The sequence below is a fragment of the Marmota marmota genome, unplaced genomic scaffold (genome assembly GCF_001458135.2).
Source record: "Marmota marmota marmota unplaced genomic scaffold, marMar, whole genome shotgun sequence".
NCBI lineage: Eukaryota > Metazoa > Chordata > Mammalia > Rodentia > Sciuridae > Marmota > Marmota marmota.
Genome location: NW_026000137.1, coordinates 1,371,621 through 1,389,395, shown reverse-complemented (window position 1 = coordinate 1,389,395; position 17,775 = coordinate 1,371,621). Strand labels below are relative to the sequence as shown.

At 60.2% G+C, this 17,775-nt stretch overlaps 1 long non-coding RNA gene across 1 annotated transcript; it reads left to right on the top strand.

Annotated features, from left to right (window-relative positions):
- The first annotated feature begins 1,247 nt into the window (after window positions 1-1,247).
- LOC125611213 lies at window positions 1,248-9,308 on the top strand. Its single transcript, XR_007341349.1, has 3 exons — window positions 1,248-1,654; window positions 5,019-5,124; window positions 9,021-9,308. It is a non-coding gene; the product is annotated as an uncharacterized LOC125611213 (long non-coding RNA).
- The last annotated feature ends 8,467 nt before the right edge of the window (window positions 9,309-17,775 follow it).

Sequence of the window (17,775 nt, the reverse complement as noted above, 5' to 3'; positions counted from 1 at the left end):
GGGGCTCATCATGTGGCTGCAGGGTGCACCTGTGGGGGCTCATCTCGTGGCTGCAGGGTGCACTGTCGGTGCCTATCACGTGTGTGGGTGGAGGGTGCACCTCTGATGAGCCCGTCGCGTGGGGCGGCTCTGGTTCTCTCCGTGGCCCCCTCGCGCACTCTCCTTGAAGTGTGTCCCGCCTTCCCCAGAATGAACATCCTAACACCGAGGCCAGAGCTGTGCTGCTCTCCGCAGCCTCCGGAGTCGGTTCATCCATAACCAGACGCACGCAGCAAGAATCACAAACACTTCTGAAAGGGGTGTGTCTGGTCCGCTCTGCGACCCCCTTGCCATGGATGGGGCTGTCACAGAGGTGAGGACCTGGACCATCTTTCCAAACCTCTTCAGGGCTCCCTGAGGTCCAGAGAAGACACGTTCCCTCTCCGGCTCTTTTTCTCAATGGAGCAGGGTCCAGCAGCTCTGGGACTGAAGCCGCCACAGGTGGATGGCAGAAGACGGGGGAGGCCCCTTCAGGCTGACGGTAACCACGTGAAACAAGGCCACTCTTCACATGAGCCTGTTTTGTTTTAAAGTACAGTTTTCTTTTTTGGAAAAAAGAGTATTATTTATGGTTGTATGTAATGGGTCTGGTTTATTTTAAAATGAATTCATAAGTGTTTTACATTTATCACCTTTGTTTTCTAGTATGGTAAATATCAGAGGCTGTGATCCACTCCAGCAAAATCCTCTGGGATCCTCACTGACTCAAGCACCTGCAGGAGTTCAAGACCAGTGGGTGCCTAGGGAACGGGGCAGCCGTCCTGGAGGCTGAGGATGACCTAAGGATCCAAGCCCCCTGCTGTGTGAGACCGACAAGGTAAGACTGCAGTGCACAGCAAGAGCTCGTTTATGTAAAATCAAATAACAGCAGGACTTTGCTTCACCTTGATTACACTGCAAGAATCCTCTTTGCACAAGGTCTGGTGGAAATGGCCGCAGGGCTCCTGGGGGCTCCTGGGAGGAGGCGGGAGGTGGAGGAGGACTTTCACTTCTCCCCTGTGGATCTCCACACTGTTTGAACGTTTGACAACGGGATTTGTTCACCTACTACCTAGCTTTCTGTTTCTGTTTTTAAGAAGAGAAGTGGAAGTTAACAGAGGGACTGGCCTCACCCAGCTGGGTAGACTCTTCAGAGAAGGCAGGTATCAGAGGCCAAGGACACTCAGGAGCGCTTTGTACCCGGTGCCCTGGAGTCTGAGAATCCTGTGTTGGCTTTACTAATTCAGGTGCCAGAAACACTGATTCAGTACATTCAGGAGGCCCTGGCAGAGGATCTAGCCAGCTCCAAGGTGTGTGGTGTACACGGATGTCTGGGAACTCAGCCAGCTGGCCCTGGGGTGGAGCCGACCAGCCACAACCATAACAGGCCACTGTGTCCTGATCTCTTTCTAAACACCCTCGAGCCACGGCTCCCACACGGCACCCCAGTGCCTCTGTATCAGGGTGTCTGAAGACAGGAAGCCTCAGAGCACCACAGAGGAGCGGCAGGCTCAGGTCGCCGTGGAGAGAGAGCCAAGGTCTCCAACCACCCTCCCTGACCACCTTCACGCAGGCACCAGAGACCTCTGTGTGTGCAGGGGGCGGAGCTTTGCTCCATGGCAACCTCATCACCATGGTAACTGCAAACTGGTCCAATGGGGCATCTTACAGTAGAGGGAGCAGGAAGGGAGCTGGGGGTCACGGGTACCACGGTGTCCCAGGGAGCTGGCGTTGGTGGAGGTGTCCGTGCTGACGAGGACGATGGGCATGCCACCTACATAACTGGGGGGAGGGGCTGTGCGTGTCGCCCACCTGTGGCCCACCATGGGCCCTCCTTGCACTCCATGTTGTGGGTGGGAAGGGGGTCGAGGCTCGCCAAGCCCACGGTCAGGAGGTGGAGAAAGCAGGCGCTGGCCTGGGCCTGGGTGCCCGTGGCCTGGTCCTGGCCACCCTCACGTGACCCCCCAGCTTCACAGCAGCCAGTGGAGCACCCCAAGCCGCCGGCCACCACCCTGGCTCTGTGCCCTCCTTGCACGGCCTCCTGAACAGGGTTGGTGAGGACGGAGAGGCTGGACGTCCGAGGGGTTTTCAGGAAGAAGGTTCGCTGACTGCGGTCGTCCAGAGAGGGCTGTCGCCCGAGACCCTCTGAACAAGGATTCCGGAAGTTCCTGGGACTTCCCACCCCGGGGAGGCGGGGCTCGGGCTCGCTCAGAGAGAGCCTCCCTTGGAGCTCTCAGGAGGCGCCTGGTCTCCTTTCTCAGAACCACGGAGGCCCCCCGCAGACGCAGCTTCTGAGGACAGAGCGGCAGGGACAGGCAGCCGGCCACAGCGAGCCTCTGTGAGCTCCTGGGAGGCTCTTTACCGCAGGTCCTCTGGGGTCTGCAGCCTGCCCAGGGTCAGCACTCGCCCATCCTGCCTGGGCCTGGCCGGTCACGGCCGTCTGTATAACCCAGGACCTGGCACTCGCGGGCACAGAGCGGGCGGAGGTTCACCACCGAGGCTCGGCTGGAAGTCCTCCACATGCAGCTCACTCTGTGTGCTCGCCTGAGTGTGTGCACACGGCCCCGCATGCGCACACACACAAAAAAAACCCACATAGACACACACCACACACACACACACCACGCACACACCACACACACACACACACACACACACACACACCCACATACCCCCACACACCCCCCACACACACCACATACCACACAGACACACACCCACACACACACCCCACACAGACACACAACACCCCCACACACACACACCACATACCATATGGACACACACACACACACACCACATACCACACAGACACACACACACCACATACCACATGGACACACACACACACCACATACCACACAGACACACACACACCACATACCACATGGACACCCACACAACACCCCCCACACACACACCCCACACAGACACACAACACCCCCCACACACACAGCACATACCACATGGACACACACACACACCATATACCACACAGACACACACACACACCACATACCACACAGACACACACACACCACACAGACACGAGGAGAAGTGGCCCCTGACCCTGGAGACCAATGTCTTCTCTCTTCTCAGGGATGGGGACCTGTGGGCCTGAGGGACAGGTCCAGCTGAACCTGGAAGAACTCTGGCTGATGTGGACCTGTCCCTCAGGAAACGGCCTGGACACTGTCCCCATAGCTGGACCCCATCTGTGCGTCTTTTGGTGCCCCCTGGTCAGCCATCCATCTTCATTCTGAGGAGAACATTCCCTGGAGCCGTCACCTGCTCCCAGGTGGTCCCCCAGCTTCTACCCTCTTAGTAGCTCTGACAGTTCTTCCTTGGGTCTACCTGTCATCCTCTAGGGAGGCCTGGCTGTCCCTCCTTGTGCTTTGGCCACACGACCAAGGGGTACAGAGGGTGGGACACACTAGGGAGTCTCTGAAGACAAAAAGCCGGTTCCCTGCAGGACAGGCCTTTTCCCTCCTACCAGCTCACCAATCCCTTCCTCACTTAGTCAAGAAAGTGGCGCAGGACATTCTGTGTCAAGGGCCACTAGGCGAGGCTGGGGCCTCGACAGGAAAGCCCGGCTCCTGCTTTCCACGCTGGTGCTGTCGCACCGGCTGACCCCACGCCCTCCCGCTTGCCCAGAGAGGCCCACTCTCCTCCCTCCCTGAGGTCAGGGCCTCCGCCAGGCAGAGGCTGTGGCAGAGAGACTGCGCTTCCTGGGGTCTCTCCTGAGCACCTAAGGGAGACAGGGAGGAGGATGGTTATCCCAGTGACCCACCCAGCACCCACCCAGCACCCCCACACCTACTGAGCATACCAGTAGCAACTGACATCCCGCACCTACTCAGTGCCCCAGCACCCACTTAGCAACATAGCACTGCTTGAAGCCCCAGCACCCACGCAGCACCCAGCATCTACTCGGTTCTTCCTTTGCTCTGAGCTGCTACAGCAAAACTTCACAGACCAGCAACTTACGAGGAGCAGGCAGTCATGTGGCTTGTGGGCCTCATCAGGTCTGATGCGGGCTCTGCTGTGTCACAACACGGGGGAAGGTCTCACGGGGGAGGGGTAGATGGAGAGAGAGGCGGGCATGGCCCTCCTTCTGTGAGGGTCCCACTCCCAGGTAACAGCACCAACGCCCCATCACCCCGGGAGGGCCCTTCCCAAACACTGCTGCTCTGCAGAGTTCCCAGCACATGGACTTTGGGGACACATTCAGGCCCCAGTGGCCATCGGGGCATCCACTTTCCCTGGAGTTTCTGATGTGTCCCTCCCTGGGAAGGACGGCACGCCTGAGCCCCTGGGGCAGCCAGTCCCACCCCTGGGATACTGCGCCGTGTCCAGGCTGTCCTCAGGAGCTGAGCAGCAGTGAGCCCAAGTCCCTCTGAGTTTCAGGACCTCCCACAAACCCTTACAGATGAAGCCATCGAGCACTGAGCCCTAGCCCTGTCCCTCGGCCCCAGGAAGGAACCTGGCCTCCCCAGGGCTCTGGGCCAGGACCTCCAGGTGCTCTTAAACATGCTGACGACCAGAGAGGGTTGATGGAGGGGCCTCCCTGCTGGGAGCCATTAGCCAAGTAGGTATGACAATTTCCTTGCCAGCGTACCCCATGTTGCAGTGACATTGAATGTAGGTGACCTTGCTCAAGGACCAAGGTGGATTAGGGCGTTCCCGGTTTAGGTTCCAGGTTTAAGGTTTAAGATTATTCCTGCTGGGAATAGGGTGTATCCTGCTGCCTGAGTTCCCCTTGAGTTCTCACGGGATTCAGACAGTATATTTTGGGAGACAGAAGCCCAGTGGAGGTGGATTTGGGCAGAGAACGTGGATTTCCCCAGAACGTGATTGTAGACGGCTGGTGTGAGTTCGGGAATAAAGAGTTGCTGTTTGAATCTACAAGCTGTGTGGTGGCTCGTGATTGTGTGCCCAGCCAGACTGCGGCATCTCCCGTTTAATTTATTTGCTTGTTTCTGATTTGTTTTACATGACAGGAGAACGCATTCTGACATATTGGGCACAAGTGGAGCACAACCTCTCCTTCCTCTGGCTGAACATGGTGCAGAGTCACACCGTGGTGTGATCAGACATGTACATAGGGTAAGGATGTCCATCTCGTTCTGCTGACCCTCCCATCCCCACACCCTCTCTCCTCCCCTTACTCCCCTCTGCACAATCCAAGGTTCCTTTATTCCACCACACCCCCACTAGGGATTAGTATCTGCTCATCAGAAAAAACATCTGGCCTTTGGTGTTTGGGGTTTGGCTATTTCACTTAGCATGATATTCTCCAGCTCCATCCACTTGCAAATGCCATGATTTCATTCTTCTTTAAGGCTGAGTAATATTCTGTGGTGTATATGTACCCCATTTGGTTTATCCATTCACCCATTGAAGGGCATTCCAGTTGGTTCCATAGCTCAGCTATTGTGAAGTGAGCTGCTAGGTACATTGATGTGGCTGCGTCACTACAGTAGCTGATTTTAAGCCCTTTGTGTATCGACTAAGGAGTGGGATAGCTGGGTCCAATGGTGGTCCACTCCCAGTTTCCTGAGACTCTCCATCCTGCTTCCCGTGGTGGCTGCCCGGGTCTGCAGCCCGCCCGCGGTGTGAGAGTGGGCCTTTCCCGCGTCCTCGCTGACACCTCCTGTGGCCTGCAGGCCTCCTGTCTTAGACTCCAGCTGGTCTGTGTGTGGCCAGCCTGGGAATGGCTGCTCCTGGCGTCTTGCGGGTTCTAGAAGCAGGAAGGAGGCTGACCGCCTGTCACAGCAGGATGGCCTTCCTGGCTCTGCTTTGCCTGTCGGGTCGAGGGTGGAAGGAGCAGGGACGTCCGGGGGCTCTGAAGGACTCACCCTCCAGTGAGTGCCCTAGTGGACGGAGTCCTCTGGCCTGCCTCTGGCTCTTCTCTGAGCTTGCTCCTTGAGCCGCGCACCGTCACTTCCCTTTCTAAGCCAGCCGCGGCACTGCCTCTGCCCTGCTGCAGTGTGCCGAGCGGCTTGGCCTGGGGACACACGCTCCAGGGCCAGGCAGGCCCCACGTCCTGTGAGGCTCTGCACCCGCAGAGCTGATTGTCCCCCACGAGGCTGGGGTGGCAGCCTGGGGTGGCAGCCGTGTTCTGCTGGCTGAACCCACAGCAAAAGCACAAGCAGATAGTGTCCTGGTGGCCCCGCCAAGTAGAGCGGGGCTCGAGCTCCGCGGGCTGATGCCAGCTCTCCTGCCAGCCCCCCTCCTAGGTGCCTTCCAGAGGCCCCCACCACGGCTTTGGGGTGTGGGGTTGGGTTTTGCTGAGAGGGGCAGACACGGCCGATGGAGACGTGGGGGCTGCAGGCCTGTGGAAGGCCCTGCACCAACTTCAGACTCAGCCACACGTCCCGCAGGTAAGCATCAGTGTGGTGTTGAAGTCCTGTCAAGATTTAGCTCGGGGTCAGTAAGTCCCGATGCGTCTGCCTGCCCGAGGTCGCGCCTCTGATCTGGGGTCAGCAGCCTGGGAGGCCCTGGGGTAGGGCTGGAGGCAGGGCCCGCGACCCAGCGTCTGGGGAGCTCATCCTCCTGGTGTGAGCTCCTGGCTCTCCAGGGCCCCTTCCCTGCTGGCATCCGATGGCTGCCCGGCTGCAGGTGGGGAGGAGTAGCCTGAGCAAGGTGTGCCAGCGGCTGGCCTGGAAAGCGGAACGCGGCCTTCCCCTGGGGGGAGCAGGGGGGCAGAAAACACCTGCTCAGGTTTCAGCGGCGAACGCACGAGTGTGTGTGGGAACAGTGCACAGACAGACAGGCAGGCCTGAGCTGCTCGATGCCATCATCACCATCACTGACGGCTCGTGGGAGGGGGTCCTGGCAGGTCCCAGCGGAGCTGACCACCCCTATCACCTGGTGGTGCGGAGCTCTCATGCAGACACCCAGATAGCGGTGATTCTGATACAATCGGACAGTGTTCGAACAACAGGGGGCCGACCCTTATTGCTTGGAGCAAGTTTCTGGGGAAAGTTTTGAAAAGAACCAAATGGCCTTAAAACGGAGACCAAGGGTCAGGTCCTGCCAAAGCACCCTGGTCCCCACGTGTGGCCCTGCTGGAGGGAGCCTCCCTCGGACTCCACTGCACAGGGAAACTGGATGCAGGCTCACCTGGAAGGGCGCAGCCCAGGCAGCTGCAGACAGCTGTGACCAGGCCCCGGCTGCTCGGACCCTCGGTCACGCATGGTTCTGGGTGTTTCTGGGTGAGAGGAGCCTCTGAGCCAGTGGGTGAAGGAACGCAGACACCTCCGCAGTGTGGGTGGCCTCGTTCGCCGGTCGAGTGCCTGAGAGCAGCGGAAGAAAGGCAGGTGCCGAGGAGTGAGGCTTCCTGCCTGCTTCAGGCTGGGACGTGGGCATCCGTCTCTGGATCCGATCGGCACCGTCAGCGCTCCGCAGCTTGCTGACCATGGAGCGCGTCAGCCTCCCTAGACCCCGAGCAGATCCCTTACAATAATCTCTCTCCACACACAGAGCCAGGGTCATCTAAGGACAGGGACACAGTCTAGAAACAGGTCTGGTGTGGGCACGCTAGAGTGCACACACACAGGGCTGCCACGGGTGCAGTGCAGAGCCAACGCGAGTGCGCGAGCCGCTGCCCGCCAGCCATGGCACTGAGTCGCAGTGGCCTTCTTCAGTAGGAGCCACTCCAAACAGTGACACGCAGTGCAGCACAGGAAGACCTCAGCCCGTGCCACCAGCACATCCGCGTGCGGCCGTGAGTTGCACACGGCACCATCATGGTTTGGCCAATGTCTGCCAGGCACCAGGTGACAGACTTTCCAGCTGCGTTGTGACCTACGGGCCACCCTCGCAAGACATGTGCCTGTGGTCCCTCCTGGGCTGAGCCGTGGCTGTGGCCTGTGGCTGTGCTTAGACACACAGCACATGTCACCTCTGTCCTTGGGGCTCTGTGCTGTGCCAGGCAGCAGCCCTCAGTCCAGAGCTCTCGGCTTCCCCTGCCGCGCCCTGCTGGGCTCTGCTGTGACCTCTCCTGGCCACGGAGAGACTGGAGAGTGAGAGCCTGGGGTCTCCGGGGGCTGCAGAGGGTCAGGCAGGGCTCATGGCCTCGGGGAGGACAGCCAGCAAGTGAGTGCCCCCAGCCTGCATGAGCAGTGAGCCGTGGGGGCGGGAATGCAGCAGGAGACAGGCGGTGACTGTTACCCAGGGGATGACAGGAAGCGGGGCTTCTGTGCAGGGTCCAAGGGGGAGCTCCTGAGGAGGGGAGCAAGCTAGAGGGAGTGAGCACAGGCACTGAGGCCACCGTCCCCAAGGGCAGGGCTACGGCTCACCCAGGCCCTGCCTCAGGCAGGGTGTGAGCAGCAGGAGGCTCTCCCTGAGCTCAGGTGCCCCCGGGTCTGGTCGTCCACTCTCCCGCTGGGAGCCTCCTGTGGACAGCCTCCCTTGACAGTGCTCCTGTGGGACTTGAGGCCTCTGGGGGAAACCCAGGACAGGGCACGGGAGCAGCGTGGCAGGTGTGTGTCACCTGGTGCCGGGGAGGCCGGGTGTGCGCAGGTGCCCAGCGGCTGCCACCTGTGTGAGTCTCTCTGTGCCCCTGCCCCACTGACCTTTCCCAGAATCTGGGTGGGGCAGTGCCATGTGGGGCAGGTGCCTCTGCGGGCGTGTGCGCTGGCTGCAGGGGCCTGGCCGGCCCACCTGGCACCCCGAGGTGCCTGGGCCCTCAGCCCCCTGGTTCGGGTGGATCCCTCGGTGGGCCCCTCCCGAGCTTTCCAGGCTGGCCCTTGGCCTGCAGTGACTGAGGAGGAGAACTGACAGAACCGGAACCATGCTGGGGGTAGCCCGGCTGCCCCGCAGGGTCCACTGAGCCCGGCCTGCCCCATGGGCTCCACTGAGCACCTGTCGTCTCACCTCCTTGGTCCTCGGCAGGAGCCCTGGACCCCGCACCCCGAGGCCCTCTTGGGAGACCCACAAGACCCTCCCTTTCCCAGCCACATAACCGTGTGTCACATGCTCTCCATGCCCCTCGCTAGGACACCCACTGGCGGGGACGGGGTGCCCAGCAGATAAGACAAGCCCACCGCCGACAGGAAAGATCCCCAGGACACAGAACGAGGCCACTCTGCTCACTGAGCTGAATTTTGCCTAGGAAGAAGAGAGCGTCGTCAAGGGAGGCTGTCCACGGGCAGGCTCAGCCGGGAGAGTGGACGACCAGACCCCGGGGGCATCTGAGCCCCTGTAGCTGTCGTGAATCATCCATGTGAAGTCTATGAGCTCTGCTCCTGTTGTGTTTAAGTGAATGGATAAATATCTTCCAAACATTTTGGGTTTAGTTTCCATCCCTAGAATGGTAAATAGGGAGAGTACCTCCCACAGAAGTGCTCTCTGGGGTCCTCAGTAACTTTTAGGAAGGTGAAGAGGTCTCCGGCTGGAATGTTTGAGAACAGTGCTAGGATCGCGGCTCTGCACCTCACCCAGAAAGTGAATGCCTGTCTCAAGTGACCTGAGCTTCTCAGGTGACCGAGAGCAGCAAGCACTGTGCTCTCTGTTCTCCACGTGCTGCTTGAACCTTGGCAAACATTGGCTCACTTGATCCTCCTCTGACACCCAAGGTCGCACGGTTTCCACCTCCTACGCATGAAGGACACAGAGGCTGGGACACGTGTCTGGGGTCTCACCGCCAGAAAGTACACAGGCTGCAGCCCGGGAGGCCTGGCCTCCTGTGCAGACCCCCACCCCCTGGCCGCTCTGCTCACCAGCCTTGTCTCTCCCGCGGCTGTGGCCCACAGCAGTCCCTCCCTCTGACCGTGGTTTCAGTCTCAGGGTCCTGCCTCCCGTGTCTCAGTGTCTGTGTGTGAGCATGTGTGAACGTGTGTGGGTGTGTGTGAGCGTGTGTGAGAGTGTGTGAAGCCTGCTCGGCTGCCGTCACAGAACACTGCACGAGGCCCAGGGTGTGCTCCAACCACAGAGCTCACCGCCATGGGGGCTGGGGCCGGAGGTCAGGGTGTCGGGGCTGGTTGCTTCTGGGTTCTGTCTCCTCCCGAGTCCTCTTGAGGTCCCTGCACCCCACGTGTGTCTAGGTCCTGGTCTCTGCTCGTCCCTCACCACTCGGTTTGGGTGGAGCTCAGCCTGTGACCCCACTTCACCTCCTGCCTCTGCAGGCAGCCCCATCCTGAGCTGCTGGAGCTATGGCTTCCACACGGGGGTTTGGGGACACACTTAGGCCTACCACAGGGGCCACTTTGGGGTCTCACTGACCGAGGGTGCCACTGGCTTTGTTGGAGGAGAGAGAACACGTTTCCTGTACACCTTTCAGAGAGCCAGCTGGGCTCTGGGGGGCTTCAAGGAAGGACGGCGCCACAGCGGGATGGCCGAGATGGCCCCACCAGCCCTCAGCTGCTCCCCGTCTCAGGGAGGTCCCACGTGCCCCATGGGCTCATCGTGCCCTCATGCGCCTGGCGATGTGGGCAGTGAGGTGTCGTGTGCTCCCGGGGCACACGGGAGGTGGAAGCCCACAGCACCTCTTGGCTTGCGTGAGATCTGCCTGGAGTCCTCACCCCCTGCTCTGTGGCCTGAGAGGCTAGGGGTGCTTCAGGGCAGCCAGGGCGGGGCAGGCTGGCTGGGACCCCACCTCTGTGCCACGCCAGGGCCCCCTCCGCCCACGGGCAGTCGGCCTGCTCTTCAGTCACGCTCCAGTGGCTTCCGTCCACCTTTCTGCAGGAGGAATCCCTGGGCTCAGAGCATGTCCCTGCAGACCTGACCCTGGTGGGCCCCCACCAGCTCTTCCCACCTGGGGGACCAGGCCAGGGACCTGAGACACACTTCTCTACAGGAGGCCTGGCCAGACCCCCAGAGTGAATTTACAGAGTCCACAGGGGCTCAGGGCTGCTCTGGGGACAGGACTGCAGATCCCTGAGTCCAGGAAACGGCCAGCTGCCCAACCTCGAGGAGCACGGTTCAGGAATTCCCCCTGGTCCTCCGGCCTCGTGCACGCCGAGCCCACCTGCTTCTGTTGTTAGGACTTTAAGTTACCAATAAAACTACTCTGCTAGTCAAAAACAAAACAAAACAAACAAACAAGAGAGCAACAGAAACCTGAGACAGGTCCCCCTCGATGCTGTGACCTGGTCAGGCAGCTCCTCATCTGACCATGACCCTCCCACTTCCTGCCCCCCCCCACAGTTCATCTTACACTTCCTGATGATAAGGGGGGGGCACCTCCCTCCCTTCCTGCCTGGACCTTCCCGTGGAGTGCCCCCTGCCTGGCTCCTTCTCCCAGCTCCCTCACACCCGCAGCCCTGCCCTGTCCCCCCAGGGTCTCTGCTGCTCCCAGAGCACACAGCAGATGAGTGTGCCCTGATGATGAGGGAGCCCATTGTCTGGCCACCCAGAGGACATCAGGGGCAGCCCCCACATCAGGAGCCAGTTTCTCCTGGGCTGTGGAGGAGTCAGAGTCCTGCCCTAGGCCACTGCAGTGTCCCCTCCACCCTGTCTTTGGGCTCTGTCTAGCAGGCAGTGCTGGGCACACATGCAGGCAGAGGCAGGTGAACCTGGCCACTCTGGGCGTATGGCAGCAATGGCGACGTGGACAGCAAGTGCCTTGTGCTACTGGGCTTTGTCTAATTCTAGGACTACCTTCCTAAGCTGAGGGAGGGCCCCTCCCTTGCTGGGAGTGGGGGCTGGCACCTGCTGTCCTCTGCCTCCTGGCCTCTGCAGATATGGCCGGTCTCCAGGGCCCCAGTTCCTGGGAGTGCCCGCCCTCGCCCGCCCGCCAGGCCACAGGAGGGGCGCCCACTCCTGGCTGCCTGCCCGTGCTGTGTGTGTCTCCTCCTCTAGTTCCACACACTCCTTCCCGGTGTGCTGGCCACCAGAGCCACAGCCAGCCCAGCGTGTCCTTTTGCCTGGCCCTGGCCACCTGCAGGAGGTGACTGCTGGCTGTGAGGGCTGGGACACCCAGGGCTGCTCTGAGTCTCTTGAACTGGGTCTTTCCATGGTCACTGTCCCTTGCTCTTTTCTTCGGCCCTCCCCAAATGAGGCATCAGAACTTACCTCAAAGGCACTGGATATGAGGCCGAGAAGTTCTCACTCTGGTCGGAACCCCGGCTGGCCAGGTGTTTCTCCTGTGGGCTGAGCATGGTCATCCTCCCCTCCTTGGGCAGGTGGTCAGCACAGAAGGGCACCCGGCAGTGGACCTGTCTCTCCAGCAGCTCTCCCTCCTGGCTGCCCTGGTGGGCAGGACCTGCCCTGTCCTGTTAGCTGGCTGCACAGGTGGGTGGTGGAGTGGAGGTCTGGCCCTTAGGTTCCCCTGCTCTCCTGAGCCCCTGCTCATGGGTACCTACGAATCTCCCACCACTGGCGAGGACCCTCCAACTTGGCCAACTTTATATCCAATGTGATTCCAAGAACAACAACAAAACGGGCTTCAGGTGAAGCGTAAGACACAAGATCAGGGCGGGGGTTTTAAGCTGGCTTCTATTTTTAAGGCATACAGCACAGGGTGGGGACGCCGTGACTGCCCACTTGCAGGGGGTTGGCACCAGGTGGCGGGAACCCCCAGGCAGTCATCCAGGAGAAACGGGCCTACAGAGAGTGTGTCTGCCAGAGCCAGCCTGTGCCCTGCGAAGGCTGAGGAGCTCCGGAAGACAGGGAAGCCGGGGGATGGCACCCAGTGCAGGGGCATCTGGAGAACCCAGGGAAACCGGCACAGAGGAGACCGTCACCCCAATGTGGGCCAGCCTCTGAGGTAGAGCCAGGGGCCAGGTCCAGCACGTGGCTCAGGTGTGGCGGCCTGGCAGCTGGGTCCCCAGCAGAGGGAGCAGGAGATCAGGTGAACAGGAGCTGACCTGGAGGGGCCAGTGCTGTCCCTCCCCAGCACACCTCACTCCCTCCTCTGGGGCGCTGACGAGACCGAGTCCACCCTGACAGCACGGAGGCCCAGCTCTGACCCCAGATGGAGCACCCTGGGCAGTGTGGCAGCTCTGCCCTCTTGCAGCTATGGTCACCCCAGGGCCGCAGGTCAGAGTGGCAGGGATCTTACAGAAAAATGGTCCCCATCCTTCCCCAGGCCTCTCTCCGTGATGCACCCCCTAGGAACACTGAGAGGACCCCCAAATACAAGGCTGTGAGGACCAGGAGGAAGAGCCTCATCAAACATGCTGGTGACCTGTGTTGGCTGTGTCGCTTCCCGTCGGGGACACTGCTCTGCCAGGCTTCCTGCCGGGGTCTGTTCACCTGAGGAGCAGGAATCCTTGTTCCTGAAGAAGCTGTTATGCGGCCCAGGGCTGCTGCTGGCCACGGGGAGTGCCCCGATCCTGACCCTCCACCAAGACGGCCCCAGAATGAACCCTCTGTGCTCCTTGGTCCAGGGCCAGGTGGACCCCACACTCCATAGCCAAGGCCTGGACTAGAGGGCAGAGCAGCTATGTCAAAGGAGGCCTGTGTTTCAGAGAGTGACCTGGGCGTTACCCCATTTCCTGTTACAGGATCCAGGAAAGCTTCTACTTTGGCTCCCAGTTGTGGTGCACTGCCAGGTCCCCTGGCTCCCTCCTGCTGTCCCTGGGCCTCGCCCCCCTTGGTCTTCAGGCTGGGCCCCGGGCTCCCTGGAGTGCCCCCTCCCTGCATCCTGGACCTGGGACTCGTCCAGCACCTCAGCTCCTCCGGCACCTGGATCAACGCCCCGTGGGCCACCTCCTGACACCAGCTGAACTGCCCTCTGCGGTGATCTCAGAGCAGGTAGTGAGTCACGATGTGGGAGCCCTGGGATGACCAGAACTCCTGTGGCACCTGCTGGGGAGAGGCGAGGGCGGGAGGGAGGTCACAGGCCCAGGAAAGGTGCCTCAGCAGGAGGAAGGAAAGGCGGCCCGTCTGGGGAGCCAGAGGCCCAGTGCCAGGAGCCTGTCACGGGTGTCCTCAGGACCTATCTCTCCTCTGCCCGGCCAGGCCATGCCAGTTGGTGCTGCAGAGCTGGACGGAGCCGGGCCCCACTGGCCGTGTGTATGTGCCCCATTAGGAGAAGTGGCTCAGGGCCTCGATGGCCTCACTGGAGCTGTGGCTTTGGAGGCCTGTCTTGAGGAGGACATCCACCCGGGGTGCTCATCGCTGGCTGTTCTGCCCGCCATCAGTGCCATTTCCACCGACAGGAGCATGTCCACGCGAGGGCCTGCGTGTTACTCTAAGGGCTTCGCTGCGCCTGGCCACAGTCGTGTTCCGTCACGTGGGGAGGCCCGGTCACCAACAGCTGAAGTCCTCCTGTTCAGCTGAGAGTTCAGCTTTCCCTAGAGAGGCCACGTGGTGGGAGCAGGGTCCCTGGAGCCAGGACCGCGGGAACGATGCACGCACACCCACCCAGCAGGGACGGCTTCTTGTCCAAAGGGAGATGACTTCAGAATAAACTATTGTTTTACCTTAGAATGTGAAAAGCCCATGCGGCTGGTTTGTCGTTCTCTGAAGATACCCATCTGACTGAGCAGCCTCCTTGCTGGGCCTGTGCCCTGCTGCTGTGTGAAAGGAAAGTGACCACAACACTCGGAGCAACCAAAAGATCTTTATTGCAGCAGTGCAACAAAGAGAAAGGAAAGAAGGAAAGAGAGAGAGAGAAAAGAGAAGAGATGAACAGGGAGAGAGCAAGAGCAAGAGAGAGGGGGCCTGGCAGGAGGGAGTTTTTATAGCCCAAATCTAATGGGGCCTCTGGGTCTGCAAGCTGCCTTGTTGGCCCAAGGGGGGTTGAGTGCTCAGCCTTGAGCGGGACTTGACACAAACAGGTGATAAAGGACCAGATAGAGGGGGGTTTGAGTGCGTGGGCTATCTTGCAGCCAACATCTGTTCAGCCTGCCCTGCACCCAACACTGTGCACTACGTCCACCAGTGTCCAGGGTGTTTCTGATGGTGAGGACTTGGGAGGAGATGGACTGCTGCTGGCCTCTGGTGGTGGGGCCTGCAGTGCTGGACGGTCCACCAGGCAGCTTGCCTGGCCTACCCCGGACCCTACACGATACACCCAGCCACATGGGAAAGGCCTGGAGAGGGCCGGAGGACCAACAGGCCCCTCAGACAAGAGGGTCAGACCCAGTGGGAGGCAGGTCAGTGAGGCCAGGCCTCCAGAGCCTGCTGTCCTGGTGGCCTGTGCCTGTGTGCCACAGAACCCCATGAGCAGACGTTCTCCACACCTTAAACATGGAAGCAGGACACAGGGCATGTCCCAGGTGGGGCTTCCTGGGGCAGGACCTGAGGGGGAGCGAGGGAAGGTGGCTGGTGAGGGCATTCCCAGCAACATGGGGGGGGCTTTGCTGTGACACAGGAAGGGACAGTCTTGAGCCCCTCTGAAGTCAGTCCTTGGCTGTGAGTGATGGGGACAGGGGCCCAGGGGGATGGAGCACTGGTCCAGTGTGGGGATCTGGCCACAATGGTGCCACCGGCCAGAAATTTCCACCATGGACTGGGATGCCCAACCCTCTGGGTCCCAGCTGCATGTGATGTCTGGTACTGAATCCAGAGCGTCCCACCCTGTGAGCACCACCTCACGCCCTCATTAGCAAGCCCAGTCTCCCAAATCGTGTTCTTTGGGAGGCAGGAAAGAGGTGCTTTCCCCAGAGGTGGGGCCAGTATCACCACCATCTGCCCCCTCTTCAGATGGCTCAGGGGACATCTGTCTGGCTGAGGGCAGCTTCAGGCTCCTGTGGAACAGCCCCTGACTGGAGTTAGCTGGGGCAAGACCCTAGGGCTCAGGACATGGCCAGTGCCACGGGCCTTACGCAGACAGCCCAGCCTGAGAGCTGCCCCCACTTGGCTCCAGGAGACATTTAAACTGGACCCAACTTATCCATCTGAGTTTATGTATGTATGCAGGTACTCATGTATGTAGGTATGTACACATGTATGTATGTAGGTAAGTGTGTACACATGTATGTATGTAGGTAGGTACTCATGTATGTATGTATGTAGATATGTACACATGTATGTAGGTAGGTACTCATGTACGTATGTAGGTATGTACTCGTGTGTGTATGTATGTATGCAGATATGTACACATGTATGTATGTAGGTAGGTATGTACACATGTATATATGTATGTAGGTAGGTACTCATGTATATATGTATGTAGGTAGGTACTCGTGTATGTATCTATTTATTTACTTATTAGTCATTCTGGGGGAAAAAGCCTAGGACCTCCCACACACTGAGCACCAACCTGACTTTCCAGGTTCACACCGTGAGGTTCTGTGAGAGCCCAGTCAAAGTGGGCCGCGTGCAGCTGGAGGGTGCCCCCCACCAGGCCAGCTTGTGTTAGGAGCTGAGAACAAAGAAGAACACAAAGATCGCGGCTTCCGGAGATCTCCGGTCAGGAGAGGACCCTGTGCTGGCCTCCCCGGGCCCTGCCTGCAGGAGCCACCACGGGGTACACACGTCTTGAACGTCTGCTGTGCTCCACCTCATCCACGAGTGAGTCGGCTGAGAGCTAGGGCTGAGGACTTGCAGGGAAGTGGACCAGGAGGGGCAGCTGCTTGGGTCCCTGGCTCCCCCAGGCAAAGGAGCCACACGGGGGCGAGGAAAAGGAAGGCTGGGGGAGGAAAGGGTCCCCCAGCCGCCTGTCTCCCTAGAAACTAGTCAGAGGTCACCCAGAGAGGTCCTGCTGGTGGCAGCTGCTGCTGTTTCACAGTAGAAAGATAAGACCAGCAGTGGGCTCAGAGGTCACAGGTCTTCCCATTTGGTTTCCAGACATCTGTGGAAGAATATGCAGGGGTGAAGACGACTCCCTGGGTGGGGCTACTGTACGGAAGAATCCTGGCCTCTCCAGGAAGGCCAGTAGGGCCCCTGGCCCTCCCACCTCGGCTGAACTCGGTGCAACTCACAGCCACCTGCCAGGTGGGGAGGATGCCACCTGCGCTGCTTCTACCCAGGGGCTGCCCGGGCCTTCCTTCCAGAGGAGACGGGGCGGCGGGTCCCACCTCTCACGTGGGTCACCCAGGTGTCTCAGAGCCAGCACAGACCTTCCCAGGCCCACAGCCCTGCCGGGCCCAGAACAGCCTTCCTAAACCAGAGGTCTCCTCTCCCTTCCCCAGGGCCTCCTGCTGGCTTCAGGTGTACCAGTGAGGCTCAGGTAGCGGCCACGGTTTCAGGAGAAGTCGGCAGGAGGGAGCAGCCAGCCCCGCCGGGGCAGAGGCAGAACAGGCCCAGGGAGGACGGATGGTGCAGGCTGTGGTGGACTGAGGGCAGGGCAGAGTTCCCAGAGGTCTGGGCCTGCAGGTTAAGGTCAAGGGCGCCCAGGCAAGGGAACTGAGAGTGCTGGACGCCTTGCTGACCCCAGCTCAGTGCCTCACATCACTTACACCATGGACAAGTCCCAAACCCACATGTCCTGCTGCAGGCTCTGGTGGCCCTGTCTTCATCACCCACCCGCCCTCCTGGCACCTCTGGCACCAAGCTCCAGCCAACCATCTCCCACCCCTGTGCTTCTGGGCAGCCCAGGGCCCTGCAGGAAGCCTGCCCCAGCCCCTTGGGTCCCTTTCCCTGTCACTGCTCACCTCTGTGTGAAGGCACTAAGGTGCAAGAGCCCAGGGGAAGAGTGAGCAGGACGTGTGGAGGGTGGGGACAGGGTAAAAGTGTAGGGACAGTGCAGCCAGAAGAAAGAGGGGAGGAGGAGGAGGAGGAGGGGAGGAGGAGAAGGAGGAGGAGGAGGAAGAGGAGGAGGAGGCGGGGAGGAGGAGAAGGAGGAGGAGGAGGAAGAGGAGGAGAGGAGAGGAGGAGGAGTGAGAGGAGGGAGGAGGAGGAGGAGGTAGAGGAGGAGGAGGA